General features: G+C 40.4%; 1 pseudogene; it reads right to left on the minus strand.

Annotated features, from left to right (window-relative positions):
- Positions 1-1,916: 1,916 nt before the first annotated feature.
- Positions 1,917-2,975, minus strand: LOC147372568 (heterogeneous nuclear ribonucleoprotein A1-like; annotated as a pseudogene).
- Between the last annotated feature and the right edge of the window lie 14,693 nt (positions 2,976-17,668).

A 17,668-nucleotide genomic window follows, 5' to 3' on the forward strand; every position in this document is an offset into this window, starting at 1 on the left:
TACATACCTGCTGCTGCTGCTGCTAAGTCGCTTCAGTTGTGTCCGACTCTGTGCGACCCCATAGACGGCAGCCCATCAGGCTCCCCCATCCCTGGGATTCTCCAGGCAAGAACACTGGAGTGGGGTGCCATTGCCTTCTCTGACTTTACATACCTAGAGCTCTCTAAATAGTACTAATTCTAACTTTTCTATTCCATTTTGTAATCACTTCCCTTCTTGTTCATTAGCTTTCTCTTTGGAAAATGAATATGGAAGAATATGCGAACAGTATATCAGAGAGACAATGACTACTTAAAGTTCCATTGGTTCAACAATGAACTTGTTTAATTTAGAACAAATATCAGTAATTATGTCAGTCTGAGCTGACAGTCACCTATAACAATGCTTGGAGTTACTAAACTTTTGCTTTGCCCACAATGTTTCCAAGATAATCTTTGCCTTTTCCTTGCCAACCATCTTCCAGCCAAACTGGTCACCTTTAAGGATTCTCAAAAATATTCAAATCTCTCTCTCTCTCCTTCCTCTTCTCAGATGATGACCTTGTCTAGAGCAGCTCCTCACTCCTCTTACCTCATCTCAGCTCTCTCTTAGTTTTACTCTAAGCATGCATCACAACTACAATTTTACTGTCTCCTCCTTTAAATTATAAGCACTATGTGGGCAGACACATTTTCTGTCTTCTTTATCAACTGCTTACCATAGTTTTTAGCAATAGGAGGGATTCAATTGTGTTTCAAAAGGAAAAATGTAAGAAAGAAGAAAGAAAGAAACAAAGAAAGAAAGGAGGAAGGGAGAAAGAGAAGGAAGGAGAAAAGGAAGTAAGGGGACAGAGAGCAGAGAGAGAGGAGAGAAAGGAAAGAAGGCAGAGAGTTCTCACTTTTTTTTTTTCAGTTCAGTTCAGTTCAGTCACTCGGTCGTCTCTGACTCTTTGCGACCCCATGAATCACAGCATGCCAGGCCTCCCTGTCCATCACCAACTCCCGGAGTTCACCCAGACTCACGTCCAGTGAGTCAGTGATGCCATCCAGTCATCTCATCCTCTGTCATCCCCTTCTCCTCCTGCCCCCAATCCCTCCCAGCATCAGTCTTTTCCAATGAGTCAACTCTTCACATGAGGTGGCCAAAGTACTGGAGTTTCAGCTTTCGCATCATTCCTTCCAAAGAAATCCCAGGGCTGATCTCCTTCAGAATGGACTGGTTGCATCTCCTTGGAGTCCAAGGGACTCTCAAGAGTCTTCTCCAACACCACAGTTCAAAAGCATCAGTTCTTCGGCGCTCAGAGGGTATTAAATCTTTTATTGATTACCCATGATAATGGATGATACAGAAGCTTAATTCCCATCTATAACTTTATCTGGTACCATAATTCAATTTAGATATATTGCATACATATCTACTCAATTTAGATATATTGCCAACAATCATTAATGACCAAACAAAAAAAACAGAAACTCCATGACTTTTCATGGGTGACCCTTCTAACAATGAACTCCAGGTCACAACACATAACTGTCAGTTCAACTACACCAAGGTTCTGAAGACAGCAGCTTCTCCATCAAAGCAGGTTGTAAATAAGTTTCAAATGGAAACTGGCATTACTCTGAAGGAATTCTAACTTCACACTGCGGGTAATTTACCAAAATGGCCTCAGAGTAGGCTAACTTTACACAACACATTGAAAAAAATACACATTGATTCAGATTATTAGATTTAGCAATCAACAGCATGGGTGCAAAAAAAAAAAAAAAAAAAAAAGCCCTGCATTGAAACCCTTTGTTGGAATGCTTTACACTTTCCACAGAACAGAAACTAAAATAAGCTGTTACACAATTAGTCACAAGTATAGTCCTCAAGTTTTTAGCCCATACACATGAGTATTGTCTAAACCATGTCTTCTTTGTAGCAGCTAGGCCCTGTCACCACTCTGCGTGGCTGAGTTCACAAATCTGTTGTAATCTGTAGCTTCCCTGTCCTTTGTCTGACTTTCCTCTCCTGCTAAGCTTTGTTTCCTGGCAGTAATTAAAACCTCTGCCACTGCCATGGCTACTGCTGCTGCTGGAACCACCATGGCCATCTTGGTTTCAAGATTTGGCAGAGTACTGGCCTCAACCACCACAAGGGCCTGAACTTCGTCCTCCGAAGTTTCCTCCTGTCATGGGTCCAAAATTTGAAGACTGATCATTGTAATTGCCAAAATCATTGATTCTGCCACCTTGAACACTGCTTCCATCATCACCAAATCCATTATAGCTGTCCCCACTGCCACCACATCCATCATCATCACGGCTGCCACCAAAGCCACCTTCACCACTGAAGTTTCCTCCATGACCAAAGTTGTCATTCCCACTGAAACCACCTTGACAACCACCACCAAAGTTTCCAGAATCTCTTTCACCTCTTTGGCTGGATGAAACACTAGCCATCTCTTGCTTGGATGGGGCTTTCCTTATTTCACAGTTGTGGCCATTCACAGGGTGGAATTTCTGAATGACAGTCTTGTCTATGGAGTCACGGTATCAAAGGTTGCAAAAACAAGGCCTCTCTTTTTGCCACTGTCTCAATCAGTCATGATTTCAAACACTTCAGTTTCCCCATACGGTTCAAAATAATCTCTCAGGTAATGTTCTTCAGTGTCTTCTTTAGTGCCACCCATAAAAATCTTTTTTTCACAGTTAAGTGGGCACCAGGTCTTTGAGAATCTTCTCTTGAGACGGCCATTGGGCTCCACAACTCTTCCATCACCTTGCGTGGCCTCGCCTTCATGACCGCATCCACCTTCCCCACCGTGGTACACGTGACAAGCCCGAAGCTTCTGGAGTGCTTGGTGTTTGAAGCCCTCATCACCACACAGTCTGTGAGCATTCCCCATTGCTCAAAATGGCTCCTCAGGCTCTCATCGGTTGTTTCAAAGCTCAGATGTCTGACGGAGAGTTTTGTAGCTGTTTGAGTTCTTTGGGAAACTCTGGCTTTGACATGACAGCAGTGGAGGTGGGGAGACTTCAGCAATGCTTCTCACTTTTTAAATATATGAATCTTGTGCCTTTTCTTTTAAGTAATTCATGGAAATATCCCTTATCTGTGGTTTCAAGTCATTGCCACAATGATTTCTATTGCACGGTAAATTGGGAATTTCATTACATTATTGGTTTGAAAGAGAATCTTGACATTTTCAAGTCCTTTAAAAAAACTTAAATCACCTGCACTAGCAGCATCTCTGGAAAGCTATTGTAGATTTTTTTTTAAAAAAAAAGCTTTTAACTTTGAGATAATTACAGATTCACATGCAGTTGTAAGAAATAACTCACAGGAACCCTGTATATCCTTTGTACAGTTGCCCCCAGTAGCAACATCTTGCATTATATAGTGCATGCGTGCTTAGTCACTTCAGTCATGTCTGACTCTTTGCGACCCTATTAGCCCACCAGGCTCCTCTGTCCAAAGGATTGTCTACACAAGAATGCTGGAGTGGGTTGCCATGCCCTCCTCCAGGGGATCTTCCCCACCCAAGATCAAACCCACATCTCTTTACATCTCCTTCTTTGACAGGAGGGATCTTTACTCCTAGCACCACCTGGAAAGCCCATTACTATAGTACAACATCACCACCAGGAAAGCTATTGTTTTTAACAAAGTGACAAGTTCACCCCGTGCCCCCCACACCCCGACTTCCAATTCTTTGTTCATTCTCCATATCTCACAAAAGGGCTGGAGATAGTTTATCTAAAGGACAAATATAATACCATTGTTTTACAATTAATTACAATGGAGGAAACAAGGTTAAAAGCAGATAAGAAAATAGGTTAACTCTTGGGGCTAATTCAAAGCTTATAACCTAGTTCTCTGCAGAGTCCACAGATTCTAATTAATTTCCAACTGGAAACATGCCAACTCGTCAATGGAAGACAAAGCTTTTCTTAGTTCCTAAAACAATAGAAAGTTCTCATAAGGGACAACTAAGTATGCTTATAAGAGATACAGTTTTTATCAACTTCCTTGAATTATAGCAAATGTGACAACAAGTTGGGGACCACAAAGCTAACTTATTAGTTAAATAGCTTTCTCCCACAAGACACTAGATCTTATCATAAACCTTCAGGGTACACTTTCATAGAGTCACACACTCAATGCTAAATTCTCAAACCACAGTGTATCATTAAACTCCTGAGTCAGTCACAGGGAATAGGCAGCATGGTAATAATTACTCACAAATATTCTGATTTTCCTCCTTCTGGGTCCTTGTTAAGATTGCAATTTCCTGTCCCCTTAAAGTTAAGTATGGCTGGTGACTTGACTTCAGCCCATAAAATATGAGTGGAAGTGATATGTGCCACTTCCAAGTAGAAGGATTTAATTGGTGGTACCAACTGCACATTTCTTTCTCCTGCTTCAGAGGTGGTAAATAAGTATTAGTTGCTCAATTGTGCCCGACTCTTCAAGACCCCATGAACTGCAGCCCACCAGGCTCCTCTGTCCATGGGATTTTCCAGGCAAGGATACTGGAGTGGGTTGCCATTTCCTTCTCCAGGGGGTCTTCCCAACCCAGGGATTGAACCCGGGTCTCCTGCACTGCAAGCAGATTCTTTACTGACTGAGCTACAAGGGAAGCCTCAGAGATGGTGGGATCATGAATTAGCATGAAGTCTCTATCATCCTGGGACCCGGGAGACTAAATGAAGTGGAGACTCTGCTGACCCATGCTGGACACATTTCATGAAGAAAAATAAACCTGGATGGAGTCATGGAGATTTGAGGGTTGTTCATTATCATAGGTTATTGGAGAAGGAAATGGCAACCCACTCCAGTGTTCTTGCCTGGAGAATCCCAGGGACGGGGGAGCCTGGTGGGCTGCCGTCTGTGGGGTCGTGCAGAGTTGGACACGACTGAAGTGACTTAGCAGCAGCAGCAGCATTATCATAGGTTAACTTGATAGCCATCCTGGTTGTTATAGGAAATAGAAGTCCCTTAAAATATATTTATTTGATTGTTCTCTCAAGTCAGGTTCCTTTTCTTGAGGTTAACTATGCCCATTTCCTTCCATGGATGAGTGAGGAAAAGGCTGATTGCAGTATTAAATGGATCTCTCTGCCAATTTAGCTGTAAGTATGATCTGCTTCTCATTTGCTCTGAAAACAATCTGTCCATAACACTTTACATAAAAATGACTCTAGCAACATACTGAAACTTCAGGAACATCTCATGACTAGTCCCCTGCTACTGCTAAGTTGTTTCAGTCGTGTCTGACTCTGTGCAACCTCATAGACGGCAGCTTACCAGGCTCCCCCATCCCTGGGATTCTCCAGGCAAGAACACTGGAGTGGGTTGCCATTTCCTTCTCCAATGCATGAAAGTAAAAAGTGAAAGTGAAGTCGCTCAGTTGTGTCCAACTCCTAGCGACCCCATGGACTGCAGCCTACCAGGCTCCTCCGTCCATGAGATTTGCCAGGCAAGACTACTCGAGTGGGGTGCCATTGCCTTCTCTGGACTAGTCCCCTAAGAACTAGTAAAGGAGAAGAATTGATCGTTAAAACCTGAACCTAGAGGGTCAAATGACAAAGTGAGATGGGAGAGGACTTCCCCGGTGGTCAAGAGATTCAGACTCTAAGCTCCCAATGCAGGCGGCCCAGGTTCAATACCTGGTCAGAGAGCTAGATCCCACATGTCACAACAAAAAATCCTGCATGCTGCAATGAAGATGGAAGATTACCGAATGCCGCAATTAAAAGCCAGTACAGCCAAATAAACAAATATTTTTTACGGACTTCCATGGTGATCCAGTGGTTAAGACTCTGAGTTTCCAATGTAGGGAGTGTGGGTTTGATCCCTGGTCAGGGAACTAAGATCCGACATGCCATATGGTGCAGCCAAAAATTTTTAAAAATTGAAAAAAAAAAAAAACTTTAAAAAAAGTGAGATGGGACGAAGTTGGCTGTTTGTTTTTGAAACCTTTGTTATCTGCCATTGCTGTGACTGCTTCCTGCCCTTCATCCTTACAGGCTATGCTCACTCTTTGCTGATGAAAGGAAGAGGGAAGGGGTACTCACACAAAGCATTTTTAATAACTTGTTAATTGGATGAAATGGCAATTAAGGTGCCTAAGGGCTCTACGCATATTCATAGATTGTCTTCAAAGGGTACAATTACCAAAGCCAATGAAAAAGATTATGAATTAATATTGGATTGTGATTTGGGGTGGAGGAGGGTGAGGTATGTTCAGTTATCTTCCTCCAAATAGCTGCTAAGATTAATCTGTGTCTCAGGTTTTATATGATAATGTGTAGAGGTAGAGTTTGCCTGGAGCACAGCGTGTTTGTCAAAGGAACAAATTCCACAGTGGGTAGTCATTGGCCATCCTCCTGATTGGTGGATGTACAATATTCTAGAGGTACAAAGTGGATTCCCCACTCAATATAAAAGCTTATATAATATTTTCCATGATATCCATGTCTAGTATTATTTCCATCAGAAATAAGTATTTCTTCTTGTGGTAAAGATTAAATATAATATCCCCTTTGTGAATTTCCACAGGAACATAAAAACAGTATTTTTGAGAATAGGAGCAGCATTTTCTTTCGTAGCTGCCAAAAAGTGTATGGAAAAGAGATTCTGGCATATCATGTTGAAGTCCTTTCTCTGCCTTGAAGAACATCTTGACAGTTAAGATTGAATGTTCAAGTGACAATGCAGTAAGCATAAGTTCAGATTCCACGGGGCTCAGGAATGGATGGGAATTACAGACACTTTACTCTGCCTGCCCTCCTTCTGCTCAGCCACTGAGGTCCATGCAGGGAAAGATGTGGAAGGGGAAAAAAGCTGCACAGATCCCCAGGGCACCCTCTAAGTGCCTGAGTTTTTGTCACTCGTTTCCTGCCACTTCAGATAATCCAAGAGAGCTCACGAAATATAAATGCTCAGTGACCACAGTTTGGAGATTTCCAAAGATAAAAGCATTTTCAGTTACTTTGTGATTAGGTCCATCTGAAAGAGCCATTGACTCTTTAAAAACTTTTTAAAAATTAATAGATTATTATTTTTAAATTTTTAATTAAATACAGTTGATTTGCAGTCTTGTGTTAGTTTCAGGTGTACAGCAAAGTGATTAAGTTTTATATATATATATATATATATATATATATATATATTTCTTAGATTCTTTTCCATCACGGCTTATTACAGATATTGAGTATGGTTCCCTAGACTATACAGTAGGTCCTTGTTGGCTATCTACTCTATGTTTAGTAGTGTGTATAATTTAATCCTAGACTCCTAATTTATTCCTCCTTCCCTTTCCCTTCTGGTAACCATAAGATGCTGGATAGCATCACTGATGCAATGGACATGAACTTGGGCAAACTTCAAGAGATGGTGAGGGACAGAGAGTCCTGGTGTGCTTCAGTCAATGGGGTCCCTGAATCGGACACAACTGGGTGACTGAACAGCAGCAACCATAAGTTTGTTTTCTGTTTCTGAGTCTATTACTATTTTGTAAATTAATAGAGTATTTTTAGAATTAGTTTATAGAAAAATTGTTTTTAGATTTACAGAAAAATTGAGCAAAGGTACAGAGTTCCCATTCACTTCCTTCCCTCTTTAATAACATATTGCAATAGTGTGGTATATTTTTCACAATTGATGAACCAATATTGATACATTATTATTTACTAAAGCCCATGCTTCACTTAGGGTTCACTTTTTCTATTCCACAGTTTTATGGGTTTTGACAGATGCATAAATTCTTACACTTACCGTTAGGGTAACAGAATAATTTTCACTGTCCTAAAAATCCTCTGTAAGAGACATTGACTTTTTTTTTCTATAGGTAAGAAATGGATTTATTTAGGTCAGAGAGAAGCACACTCTACAGACACAGTGTGGGCCATCACAGAGAGCGAGTGCAACTGACATTGACTTTTATAGCTATTTCAGAAGCGTGTTCCTGGCCTCATGCCCTCTGAACACGGTCTGGTTCTACAGGGCTGAACATTGTAACCGAAAGGGGCTCTGTAGTAACGAGAGATGTGTGGCCTGGTGGTAAAGTGAATTGGCCCGGCTTTGCCACTGCCACATTACTTAGACTCTCATCTGTAAAACACAGCTAAGTAAAAAGTGAAAGTGTTAGTCGCTCAGTCCTGTCCGACTCTTTGTGACCCCGTGGACTGTAGCCTGCCAGGTTTCTCTGTCCAGGGAATTGTCCAGGAAAGAATACTGGAGTGGGGAACCATTTCCTTCTTCAGGGAATCTTCCCAACCCAGGGATCAAACTCTGGTCTCCTGCATTGCAGGCAGATGCTTTACCATCCAAGCCACTAGGTCAGCCCAGTATAGTCCTTAATCCATGAGTAATAGACAAGATTATACACATAAAGAAGTTAGAACAGTGCCAGGCAGATAGCAAGTACTCCATTTATTACAGGTAAAATTATTATTCAAAAATGAACACAAGCGTAGAACTAAACACATGCACACAAATATGCATACAAATTAGGAAAATCTGAATAAGTTCAGTGGGTTGTAGTGATGTCAGTATCCTGGGTGGGACAGAATCCTATGGTATTGTAAAATATTACTTATCACTGGGGAGACTGGGCAAAGTTTATCTCTATTGTTTCTTAGAAGTGGCACGTGAATCTCCAATGGTCTCAATAATAAAAATTTCAATTATTCAAGGACTTCCCTGATGGTCCAGTGGTTAGAAATTCACCTGCCAATGCAGAAGACATGGGTTCAATCCCTGGTCTGGGAAGATCCCACATGTCACAGGGGAACTAAGCCTGTGCACTCCAACTACTGAAAGCCATGCTCCCTAGAACCTACACTCTGCAACAAGAGAAGCCCCTGCAGTGAGAAACCTGTGCACCACAATAGAGAGTAACCCCCGCTCACTGAAACTAGAGAAAAGCCAACACACTGTAATGAAGACCCAGTGAAGCCAAAAATAATACATAAATTTAAAAAAAGAGAAAGAAAAACATGGAGAAAGCTTCAATGCATATTAATAAGTGAAAGAAGCCCATCTGAAATGGCTACATAATGTGTGATTCCACCTGGATGATATTCTGGAAAAGCCAAAAAAAAAAAAAATTCAAGCAGGGAATGAAGGGTAGGGTTACAGGGGTTGCCTGTTAGAGATGGAGCAACAGCACATCTCAACGGCTCAATATGAGAGCCAAAAATGGCTGTTAAGGCCTTTGGGGAAAGTTGGAGAAATTTGGATATAGAATGAGGATTAAGTGTTTTTATTTTGGTTAGAATTGGCCTGGGTATTGTGGTTATAGGGCTTCCCTGGTGGCTCAGATGGTAAAGAATCTGCCTGCAATGCAAGAGACCTGGGTTTCATCCCTGGATCAGAAAAATCCCCTGAAGAAGGGAATGCCAACCCCCTCCAGGATTCTTGCCTGTAGAATCCCCATGGACAGAGGAGCCTGCCAGGCTATAGTCCATGGGGTCACAAAGAGTCAGACACGACTTCACTTTTACTTTTTTCATTGTGGTTATAGAAAGAATAAAAAATAAATTTAGTGCCTCAACTCTCCATGGCCTGAACCTGCAAGCCTGTGACAAGCTGATTATTAGAAAACCTCCCTACATAATTCCTTACTTGAGTTATAATCACCACCACACTTTCAATGTCTGCTCAAAATTTCTAGGAGAGAAACTCAATAAGCCACAGCAGGCCATTATTGTGCCCAATACCTAAGACCTGGTGGCTCAAATGGTAGATAATCTGCCTGCAAAGCAGGAAACCCAGGTTCAATCCTGGGTCAGGAAACTCCCCTGCAGAAGGGAATGGCAACCCACTCCTGTGTTCTTGCCTGGGGAATCCCATGGACAGAGTAGCCTGACAGGCTACAGTCCATGTGATCGCAAAGAGTCAGACATAACTGAGTGCCTAACACTTTCACTTTCACTAAGCCTCTAGTTACTGCAAATCAAGTCTTTCTTTAAGAGGGTCACTAGCTCTACAGGACATATTCTCAACTAAGGGTTATGAATCGTTCAGTATGTGCTGGCTTCTTCTCAAAATGGCTCTACTGAGGATTCAGCTTCCTTGAATTTAAATGCTGCAGATGTACTTCCAGCAAGAAAAATGAATGAGTAATTATTACTCAGCACAGTGATAGACTGTATGTTTTAGACAGTGTCCTTTCAATTTTAGCGGAGGCGTTTAATGTCCCTGTTTGTAAAACACTTTGTTCTCATAAACAGCCAGCTCTTGGAAATTTCCTTATTGTCTAACTTTCTAGTTCTTGAAACTGATTAATGCATTTCTAAGTATGAAAGTTTGGAGAATGCCTTTTCACTTACTGAAGATATTCACATTGCTTAGAAGCTTTAGATAAAGAACTGTTCTATCTCAGCTTCAAAGAATTATAATAACACATGCATCTTTTCCCCCTCTCCAGATCTTTTGTAGACCAGGCTTCTCTCTTTCTGATCCTTTCTGATAGAAAGTTACCAGTATGAACGTGCTTGTGGTATTCTTGTGTCTTTAGCTATAAGCTTCACAGATCAGATATTTAGAACAGGTACCATCCACACCCTCCCCACATAGTAGCTTGTTAATGCTCGTGGAATTAACTTTAATAGACTAAATATTAATGGAGCAGTCGATCCCTGGGTCAGAAAGATCCCCTGGAGAAGGGAATAGCCACCCACTCCAGTATTATTGCCTGGAGAATCCCACGGACAGAGGAGCCTGGCGTGCTACAGTCCATAGGGTAACAAAGAATCAGACAGTACTGAGCAACTAATACTAACACTTAATCACATACAGCAACCCACTCCAGTGTTCTTGCCTAGAGAATCCCAGGGACAGGGGAGCCTGGTGGGCTACCATCTCCATGGGGTTGCACAGAGTCAGACACGACTGAAGCGACTTAGCAGCAGCAGTCACATACGAGAAACCCGGGCTATCAAATTTAGCTTCTCTTGCTTAGTATTATTTCTTTCAGAAGCTTTGTACTAAGCTGCTTCAGTCTTGTTCAACTTTTTGTGAACCCATGGACTGTAGCCAGCCAGGCTCCTCTGTCCCTGGGATTTCTCAGGCAAGAATACTGGAGTGGGTTGTCAGCAGCTTAACCAATATGTTATGGATTACTTCTCATTTGTTCACAATGAAGATACTGTATCATGCATTAAAGTGTTGTTGTTTTTTTAATTCCAAAAATGGAGAAGTGTTTGTTTAGGTGATGATTTAGACATAACAATTTTCTCTCTTGCAAAAAGGGTGGGAGTGGTAGGAACTGCTAACAAGTAGTTTCCCTTCAGACTCCATACCCTATGATTCAAGTCATTATTAGCTCAGAAGAATACCCACAAAGCTGTGGCATCTAATATCTGTTTTAAAATGATAATTTTCTATCTTCTTAACCACTCTTCTCAACTTGAAATGTCCCAGTTGATTTAGCTTTTCCCAGATTTTTTCCTGGCACAAAATCAGAGCAATTTTGGTAAATTTTAGCTTACTTTGCCTTCAAACGCGTTGAAGCTGATAAATAAAGTTATTTTTTCTCTGAGTGAATGGACATGAGACATTACTCTGAGAGATGGAAAGGGTGAAATTTACAACTATACTCTGTTAAAGTTTTTGATAAATTGTCTAGTGAAGGCAACAGCATTAGGTATACGAGGAAAAATATGGCTCTTTAAGGCAAATCTATCTTTGGAAGAAGGAAATAAGTAGAATAAGTATAGTTTTCTCTTAGATTCTCTCATTTAGGGCATTAATTTGAGTGCCTTCCTTACATACACACACACACACACACACACACACACACCCTTTATGTAATATCACTTAGAAACTAAATACCTGAATTAAAATGAATCTGCATAGATAGATAAGAAGATAGATAAATATAACCTAGCAGAAAGTCATTTATAGTTTTTAAAATATGGACCATGCTATCTATACCTTAATATAAATAAACAAATGGACAAACTCGTCTCTCTAAAGCCTTTTATGACTTTAATGGGACGGCTCGATCTCATTTAGCCTTTAGTTGTCATAGCTATATGGCAGTTAATTATACCTGAGCACACACTGGTACTTCCTGGGTAGCGCTAATGGGAAAAAACCTGCTTGTAATGCAGGAGATATAAGAGACACGGATTCAGTCCTTGGATCAGGAAGATCCCCTGGAAGAGGAAATGGCAACCCACTCCAGTATTCTTGCCTGGAGAATCCCATGGACAGATGATTCTGCGGGCTACAGTCTATGGGGTTGCAAAGAGTCAGATATGACTGAAGTGACTTAGCATGCACCACGCATGTGTGAGTACTCATTATTAGGTAGATTTTAGTTTTTTTCCCATTGTGTCATTTTTACTAGATTCATTTAATTTGGTTTTGAATATAAGCAACTAAAAGCTTGCACTTGAAGCAGTGTAATAAACCATGGTTGGTACAGCTGAAAGTTATCCCACTGCTCATTATTTTGAGCTTTTTCAAGATAAACAAGTAATATTGTTCTCCTCAAAGAGCAAAATCTGCCTTCATACAAAGTCAGTCCTTTAGTAGAGAAATTTGCATTCTTTAATGTGGGAAAAATGAGTACTTTTTAAAAAGATGAGTACTTTTATGGGTTACAGCTGCTGTACTCCATAAGAGTTTAACTGAAAGTTTAAACTAACATTATGTTCTCCAACCTTTCTAGGTAACCCCTGTTCTTCTCACTTTTATCTTGTCCTTATTTTGGTTTTCCTAAAATAATCTCATTTCCATGGTTTGTGTAACTTGAGCATACATTTCCTGATAAAAGGCACTTTCCAACCCTTATTCCTTTCACTTAACACTTAAAACATGTCTTGTCTCTAGTGATTGGAGGTCTTTGTTGATTTAAGCTGCCAGAGTCACCCCAGATTATTCTTCACATCAGACTTTACTTAGATTTCATTTCATTGAAGTGGACACAATTAATGTTTTTATTTTCCAAAAGCTATGCAGGCCTCTTCTTCCTGTCTTAAATTAGCTTTAGAGGTCTGATCTGTTTCTATCCAACACAAAGGAATATTGCTTCTGCTGGATATCTTCACACCTCCTAATCAGTGACTTTCCTGAAAGTTCTTTCTGTATCTTTCAACTCTGGTCCTTGACTACCAATCCCTGAGAATTCTTAGAGTCTAGTCATAGGAAATTATGTCCTTTTCTCAGGAAATTTGATTACTTAGTATGGGGAAGATGGAAGAGGGTATCAAATATTACCTTAGCTTGTTAGGAGAGAGTAGAATTAATTTAGGGCTTCTTGAGAAATGCAGGGCTGGAAGAAGCACAAGCTGGAAACAAGATTGCTGGGAGAAATATCCATAACCTCAGATATGCAGATGACACCACCTTTATGGCAGAAGGTGAAGAGGAACTAAAAAGCTTCTTGATGAAGGTGAAAGAGGAGAGTGAAAAAGTTGGCTTAAAACTCAACATTCAGAAAACAAAGATCATGGCGTCTGGTCCCATCAGCTCATGGGAAATAGATGGGGAAACAGTGTCAGACTTTTTTTGGGCTCCAAAATCACTGCAGATGGTGACTGCAGCCATGAAATTAAAAGACACTTACTCCTTGGAAGAAAACTTATGACCAACCTAGATAGTATATTGAAAAGCAGAGACATTACTTTGCCAACAAAGGTCTATCTAGTCAAGGCTATGGTTTTTCCAGTGGTCATGTATGGATGTGAGAGTTGGACTGTGAAGAAAGCTGAGCGCCTAAGAATTGATGCTTTTGAACGGTGGTGTTGGAGAAGACTCTTGAGAGTCCCTTGGACTGCAAGGAGATCCAACCAGTCCATTCTGAAGGAGATCAGCCCTGGGATTTCTTTGGAAGGAATGATGCTAAAGCTGAAACTCCAGTACTTTGGCCACCTCATGCGAAGAGTTGACTCATTGGAAAAGACTCTGATGCTGGGAGGGATTGGGGGCAGGAGGAGAAGGGGATGACAGAGGATGAGATGACTGGATGGCATCACTGACTCGATGGACATGAGTCTTAGTGAACTCCGGGAGTTGGTGATGGACAGGGAGGCCTGGCCTGCTGCGATTCATGGGGTCGCAAAGAGTTGGACACGACTGAATGACTGAACTGAACTGAATTTAGAATTTATCAGAAATTAATAATCAATCAATAATTAATAACAAATATTCAAATTATAATTTTAATTTAGATTTGATAATTAGTTTAGTAAGAACCAGTTAATAATTAATTGATTAGATTTAGAATTAATTTGGAAATGCATCTAACATTATGCAGATTTACAGTTGCAGTCTAATGGCAACCCACTCCAGTATTCTTGCCTGGAAAATCCCATGGACGGAGGAGCCTGGTAGGCTATAGTCTATGGGGTCGCAAAGAGTCGGACACGACTGAGCGACTTCACTCACTCACTCACAGTTGTAGTCTAGGAGTATAACTGGATGGATAATTTCCCTGAGATTTCTGACTTCCTCAGAATATTTGAAGACTTGTTGAGCTTATTTCTTATATTCATCGATATTGACTTTACGAACTTAATATGTCGTGGGAGATAATTGACATGATTCTGGTTAGTGGATTGGATGTGCGGACTTTCTAATTTAAGGTATATCCATATTTTTCCTCCTAGAAATGCAGAGAAGTTCAGAAGATCCAGTTTTATCAATATGATTTTGTAGTTTCATGTTAGTTGAAATGAATTCCCTTGCTACTAAGGTTTGAATGAGAGGTGATTAAGACAGAAAGGAACTGAACATCTGAGCAACATGTGTTCACCTGAAACTCTCAACAGGCAAACCAGGGAACACAAGAAGGTGTCATATGCAACACACATAGCTGGCGCGAAGTAGCGAGATGATGCCAGAACGGGCAAAGCAGAAATGAAACAAGGGAAGAAGGAGGTAGGGCCACGTGTGTGAAAAGACTTTCAAAAAGGTGGTTGAGGGATTTCAAAGGGAAGGCACTTTTATCTTTCCTTACTTTAGGCTAAGTTTAGATGTTCACTTAATTACTGTGTACTTACTGGCTCAGATGGTAAAGTGTCTGCCTAAAATGCAGGAGAGCCAGTTTCAGTCCCTGGGTCGGGAAGATCTCCTGGAGAAGGAAATGGCAGCCCACTCCAGTATTCTTGCCTGGAAAATGCCATGGACGGAAGAGCCTGGCGGGCTATAGTCCATGGGGTTGCAAAGAGTCGGACAAGACTGAGTGACTTTCTTTCTTTCTTTCTTTCTTTCCATGCAAAATAAGAGAGTGAGTTCTTATACAAGATGCTTGTCTAATGCCCATAAATCACAAGTTTTGTTGATAAATACTTCAATATAGAAGTATTATCTCTAATGGGTCTTTGATGAAAGTGTGTTTGAAATATATAGGGATCTACTTACGGAGATTAAAAATATTCTCTTCTTAGTGTTTTTCTTTTCCCGCGTCTTCTGGTTCAGTTCAGTCACTCAGTTGTGCCTGACTCTTTGTGACCCCATGGACTGCAGCACGCCAGGCTTCCCTGTCCATCACCAACTCCTGGGCTGTACTATTTTCTTTGCTTGCTTTCTAGACTGAATACCACATATTGAACAAGCCCAAAGATTATAACTATATAACCTATATCATCAAATGGCCCTCATTTTGCCTTAATTTTTTAACGAATAATTAGATCATGAATGAATTTTAGAAATATTCAGCTAAGAGCCAGGAGCATTGATTAATTTCTGGAGGTTGATAAAAACAAAACCCATTTGATTATTTTTATTAAGGAAGTATTAGAGATTCCTCTTTGGTTTTGAAGAAATGTAAATTTTGTTCATTGCTGTGTAATAGCCATTGCCCCAGTTGATGGAGAAATAAAAAGGAATTTATTCAAAATTGAAATACTGTATCATAGAAATGATTTTACTTATAAGATTCAATATTTGACTATTTTTGAAGTAAATTTTGATGGTATTATATATACCAGGTTGTACAACCTCACTATACCTGTAAGAATATAAGGGGAAAAAGCAAATTTGAAAAGAGTATAATTATACCTCTCAAGTGATTTAATAAAGTTTAGCCTTTGGAATGGAAACAAGAACTTGACCAAAGAAAATGTCATTACCAATCTCCTCGAAGCAAGCAATGATTAAATGCAAAGAAGCAGTATTTCTTAAGTTGATTGAAGAGTGCTGCAATTTTTCTTATTTAAAAAGTTAAACATTTAAAAATTAGCATATACACACTGTTGCTCACAAGTAAGAATTATATCTTCTGAATCCTCTTACTAGCTAATTTTTCAAGAGAGGTGTGTCCTCTATTATTGTTTCATTATGCAGCCTTTGAATCATTTTAAATTTCTTAAATGTTTTTAATTAGATGTAGCCACTCCAGTACTCTTGCCTGGAAAATCCCATGGATGGAGGAGCCTGGTAGGCTGCAGTCCATGGAGTCTTGGAGGGTCAGACATGACTGAGTGACTTCACTTTCACTTTTCACTTTCATGCATTGGAGAAGGAAATGGCAACTCACTCCAGTATTCTTGCCTGGAGAATCCCAGGGACAGGGGAGCCTGGTGGGCTGCCATCTATGGGGTCGCACAGAGTCGGACACAACTGAGGTGACTTAGCAGCAGTAGCAGCAGCAGCACTTTGAAGCATCTCATATGACATTATAATTTTTTTTAGTAGTTTTAGTGCCCAGGATCCACATGTACATGGCTCTAGAAGTGCCTTCTACTTTTCCAGTATTTAGAGGAAAAGTTTATAAAGAAATACATCTTAGCATTTTTTCACATGGGCACTTTGTGCGTTTAGCTTCATGAGTACAGTCGGCTTTCCATATTCGTGAATTCTGCTTATGCACGGCATGGAAAACCGACTGTACTAGCCATTTTACACAGTGGACTCGAGTATTCAAAGTTTCTGGTATCCAGGGAGATTCTGGCTCCAGTCCCCCAAGGAAACTGAAAGATGACTGTGCATTTGAAACTCTTTTTAACAGTGGTATGTTTTGGTTTATCTATTTGTTGTGTCTGTACTCTAAAATATCTATAGGGAATTTATTTCCCACTAGGACTTAATTGCCAACTAACTACCTAAGTAGAAATTGAACATGGCTTTATAAGTTCCTGAATGTATTTCTAAATGTATTTACATAACACTCTATGTCAGCAGGGGCTTCCTTGGTGGCTCCAACGGTAAAGAATCCGCCTGCAATGCAGGAGACCCATTCTCGATCCCTGGGTAGGGAAAATCCTCTGGAGAAGGGAATGGACCTATACAGTTCATGGCATCACAAAGAATCGGACATAACTGAGTGACTAACGCTTTCACTTTCATTATGTCAGCAAGCCCAGTGATCATCTTCCAAAAGGCATGGGATATCAATGTAGTCACATGGATACTTAGCAATATTGTACAATTATAATCTTTGATAATTATTAATTACTGAAGAAAAAAAAAAAGCTTGCTTTACTCCTTTTTGCTTTTAGGGAAGACCTGTATCAGTCTCTGTTTTTGCTAATGGCCAAATCTATTAGCTAAATCCAAAGATGAGTTCCACTTTCAAAAAAAAGGGAGAAAGTGAAAATAGCAATCATCATTTGTTTTGCAGAGAGTTGTTATAGAGGCATCTCGGGTCTAGTAGCTTGAGTGGCTTGGCCAAGCTCCTTCCCAAAGAAATACATGCAACATCTCAGCATCAAGCCACCATAGCTTTGAACTGTGTCTGTGAGCATCT

This window comes from Bos grunniens, chromosome 5 (assembly GCF_055505025.1).
Source record: "Bos grunniens cultivar Pamir isolate PY7600 chromosome 5, Bosgru_T2T1.0, whole genome shotgun sequence".
In the NCBI taxonomy this organism is placed as follows: Eukaryota; Metazoa; Chordata; class Mammalia; order Artiodactyla; family Bovidae; genus Bos; species Bos grunniens.